The sequence below is a fragment of the Sceloporus occidentalis genome, unplaced genomic scaffold (genome assembly GCF_023333645.1).
Source record: "Sceloporus occidentalis isolate IW3139 unplaced genomic scaffold, rSceOcc1.0.p SCAF_23, whole genome shotgun sequence".
NCBI lineage: Eukaryota > Metazoa > Chordata > Lepidosauria > Squamata > Phrynosomatidae > Sceloporus > Sceloporus occidentalis.
The window spans coordinates 482,534-487,522 of record NW_028317003.1 but is presented as its reverse complement, the minus strand read 5'-3'; the positions used below and the strand labels follow the sequence as shown (position 1 = coordinate 487,522).

At 32.7% G+C, this 4,989-nt stretch overlaps 1 pseudogene; it reads right to left on the bottom strand.

Moving 5' to 3' along the window:
• Positions 1-3,231: 3,231 nt before the first annotated feature.
• LOC149300653 (U1 spliceosomal RNA) lies at positions 3,232-3,358 on the bottom strand (annotated as a pseudogene).
• Positions 3,359-4,989: the final 1,631 nt, after the last annotated feature.

Genomic DNA, 4,989 nt, shown 5'->3' with positions numbered 1-4,989 from the left:
ACAGTTACTGTAGATTTCTTGGCTGCACATTCGTGCTGCAAATCTCCTGTTCCACCACATCCCAAAGGTGCTCTATTGGATTGAGATCTGGTGACTGTGGAGGCCATTGGAGTACAGTTAACTCATTGTCATGTTTAAGAAACCAGTTTGAGATGATGTGAGCTTTGTGACATGGTGCATTATTCTGCTGGAAGTAGACATCAGAAGGTGAGTACACTGTAGTAATAAAGGGTTGAACATGGTCAGCAACAATACTCAGGTAGGCTGTTTAAATGGTGCTCTATTGATACTAAGGGGCCCGAAGTGTGCCAAGAAAATGTCCCCACAACATTACACCACCAGCCTGAACCGTTGATACAAGGCAGGATGGACCCATGCTTTCATGTTATTTACGTCAAATGCTGACCCTCACATCTGAATGTCACGGCAGGAATCAAGACTCATCAGACCAGGCAATGTACCTCCAGTCTTTCGCTGCTGTAGCCTATCTGCTTCAAGGTTCAACGTGTTGTGCGTTCAGAGATGGTATTCTGCATACCTTGATTGTAATGAGTGGTTTTTTTGAGTTACTGTTGCCTTTCTGTCATCTTGAACCAGTCTCCTCTGACCTCTGACATCAACAAGGCATTTTCGTCCACACAAGAGGCGCTCACTGGATAATTTCTCTTTTTCGGACTGTTCTCTGCACCCTAGAGATGGTTGTGCTTGAAAATCCCAGTAGAGCAGCAGTTTCTGAAATACTCAGACCAGCCCGTCTGGCACTAACAACCATGCCACATTCAAAGTCACGTAAATCCTCTTTCATTCTGATACTCGGTTTCAACTTCAGCAAGTTGTCTTGACCACGTCTACATGCCTAAATGCATTAAGTTACTGCCATGTGATTGGCTGATTAGCTATTTGTGTTAACAAGCAATTGAACAGGTGTACCTGATAAAGTGACCAGTCAGTGTATATGTAAATACTTATATAAAGCATATATATATATATATATATATAGATATATATATATATATATATATATATATATATATATATATATATATATATATAGATATATATATATATATATATATATATATATATATATAGATATATATACATATATATATTAATATAAGAAGATTATTTGCTTCTGGATTTTTTTTATTTTGTAATCTGTGATAAAGGAGAGTTGTTTTGTCAACACTAAAGGATAGAAAATATCACTGATATTTGAAAATAATATTGTATTTTTCCATTAAATCTGGTGGCTGCTCTATCCATTTTTACATTATCCACATCATTAGATATGTGATCTGGAATACATTTAAATCCTTAGCACAAATGAACAAAATATCATGCCTTATTTGAAGCTCATATAAGATGACCATAACAGAAAATTAATTTATCGCTAAGGGCAGAATGGCTGTGCAGTCCCAGTGTGTTAACTGCATGTACTATTAACACTATGCATGCTAAATCAGCATGAAATCAAGGCACTGGCAATAAATTGAACATTAATACTTCCATATGTACTTCATGTGTAGATCTTCAGGATCTTGTATTTTCCTTTTTTCTGGAATGTTTAATGTTGAGTAAGGATGAGTTGTTTTAGCTAATATAAAGTATTGGGTACTTCTATGCCAAGCCTAGGCTTGCAACTTTTATCATGGAAGGCAAGCCCACCCAAATGGGCCGATAACTAGGAAGCCTAATATATATATATGTATATATATATATATATATATATATATATATATATATATATATATATATATATATATATATATATATATATATATATATGGATTTTGCAAACATTACTAATGTAAAGTAACATTTACAAAGGTAAGCCTTACACATTGACCGTATGGACATGTTACTAAATCTATAATAGCAGAACAGAAAGGGCCCAATCAGAGTATAAATGTTTACTAAAGTCAGTTTTATACTAAAAACCCTAAAGGTTATATATGGAACTGCATGTCCTGCCTTTTATCAAAGTGTGTAGTGTATTTAACCTGAATATTTACACTTTAAACTGTTCTCTGAAACCTACTATTGAAAATTTAAGAAATTGGCCATGGAAATGTTAAAAATGTAAATAAACAATGGCAGCATGGTCAAACGATGTACGTCAAATGTAACTTTTAAAAGGCCCTGCACAACAGGTTTGTTTTAGGAAAATAGACATGTTTTTCTGGCCTTCTAAAAAACTTTACAGAATTAATGCAATCAACCGTACCCCACTGACAAGGTCAATAAAGGCTGAAACATACATCTGTGGCACTATGTGGTAGCATATTTTTAGAACATCCTGTTATATTTTTCTCAAAAACACAAAACAGAAGTCAGTAAAATGTAACTTTTTTCTTTTTCCCCCTTTTCCGATCTACTTCTTTATTTGATTCAATAACATCTCCCACTCATCTTTCTATTTTAGCTCGTCTTTCTCTTTTTTACTTCTCTCTTTGGAAGTGGGGGTTGGCTTCTCTACTTCAATGCTGTAAGAGGTGGGAAAAGGGGTAATTAAATAAACTGTTGCACATAAGTAAACAGACCATAATAAAACATAGATTGGGTTTTCCTAAAAGCACCAAGATACTTAAAGATCAAGACACTTTAATGGCCATATGCATAATTTCAAATCTGCAGACACACAGTCTTCACATTTGGCAAAGTCGAAAATTCCATTTCTACAGGAAGAGCCTACATTTCTTAACGATCTTCTATCAAGACTACTGCTTATTATTGTCCACTTCTAAAAATGGCTCCAATACTTCATATCTATCATTCAACTCTAACTATAGTGGTTGGACAATTGTGATATAAACATGGAATTTTTTGTCTGTCCTCCACTAAATGTATACGACATTTTCACTAAAGAATCTTATAAATAAATATTAGAACTACTATATACAGTAATAGTAAGTGACACTTAAGTTAACACAAGAGGATTTTATTGCTTTTTTTAAACACTAAGATATATGACCTAAACAGGGTTTATTAAACTTTCATTTCTCATTACTCTTGTTCTACATTATTGAAATGAGACAAACATAGCAAAGGATGCTGAATATGATAATGCACTCTGTTATTTTTCTTCTTTTCTAGAATACCACATTGAATACACTCATTGTAAGAGTATATAACAGCTAATTTACACTAACAGTGATCTATAAACACAAAATAGGTATTTTCCCATTTTTTTTATTAAACACTAATATTTATTTATTTATTTATTAATTTTTTTATGCAGTCGAGTTTCCCGCATTTGGGGAAATCGCAGGGGTCAGCACAACCGGAGTGCAATGGCTGAGCCTCACCCTGGGAGAACCCCCTTCGTGATCAGGGTATCTCCCTGCCAGGTAAGTATATTTATGCTTTAACCGCTCATTACTGTGGTTCTACACAATTGAAATGAGACTTGTATATAGCAATGAATGTTAAATAAGATAATGCACTCTGAGAGGTAATTGTATTTACCACTGTTAATTTGTCTTTTTTCCTAGAATACCACATTATATACACTCATTGTAATGCTAATTAACACAAAAAGAGGTCTATAAAAGATCTATGGTCTATGAAATATGTTTGGTTTTTACCTGTATATTAATAGATAGCTATCAAATAGCACTGTTTTATTTAGAAATAATTCTTATGACAATATATAACTTTGTTACATTGTTTTGAAATTTAATTGCTAAGAGATTTCACTGTCCACAAAAAAATCTAAAGGATTGGACTCCCCTTACAAAAGATATACCCTATTTAATTTTCTTCATAAAGCAATAATTTGTGATACTGGTGAACAATTATTTATGTAAGTCAATATATATCTACCAAATTTGGCCCGGTTCAGTATCTTACAAAAATTTTGAATATGGTAGTATGTTAATACAGATTTAGATAAACAAACTTAAAACGTCATAAAAATAGTTAAAACGTGAAAAACAACCCAAAGCCTTGGATAATACTATTAAAAGATGTAACTTATTTGCTATTTGGCAAATACTTCACCCAATTGAGAGGGATTTTACACATTTCTCATGAGGTCATGTCTCCTTCTCATGAATTGATGTGGTTCTAGTAAAATTGACCATCCTCAAATGTATTAAAAAACATACTTTAGGCATGTGGTCTGACCATAGTTTTTTTGAGTTATACGATACCATTTGCTACATAATGACTAGATGTTTCACTGTTACATAATTTAGAAAACATATAGAAAAGTTAACTGAATACTATTTCCAAGAGAATAAATCAGATATTATTTTCTACTGAACAATCTGGTGCGCTTTTAAATCTGAGGGCAGCACTCTGTGACCTGTATATTTCATTTTATAACCTTTTGACAGAGATTTAAAAACTCCTACACTAGATACAATTAAAATAAAAATTGAAATAAAATTTTGTCATAAGGGCAATAGATCAGACAAAATTCTGAGAAACTAAAAGTATCACGAATAATCGAATAACTTGCTTAACTGTCTCCGATAAAACGTATATGGCCCCAAAAGATGTAGCTTAAGTCTTTAATAGGTTTTACCAAAAAATTAAATAGTCTTCCAGAAGACTCTGCCGAAGCCGAGATACAACAATATTTAAGACAAACAAATATCATAAAAATATTAGCAGATCAAAGAAATAGATAAAATAGACCAATAAGCAAGGAGGAAATTGCTAACACTATTGAGAAATTAGCAAAACAAAAAACACCAGGCCCAGATGGCTTTAGCAATTTATTTTAGATAATATAGAAAAATAATATCATAGACAATTTGGTTTCAATTTGAATGAGGTTGTGCAAGTAGGGACATTTTCAGATGAAATGTTAAAGGCCAATCTTACATTACTAAACATCAAAAAGACTATAAAGAAGTTTCCAACAATAGCCCAATCTCCCTTATTAATGTTAATCCAAAACTTTTTCCTTCTGTATTAGTTGAGAGAATAAGGGAGATTTTGCCAGCAGTAATCCATCCTGATAAGATAGGTTTTGTACCT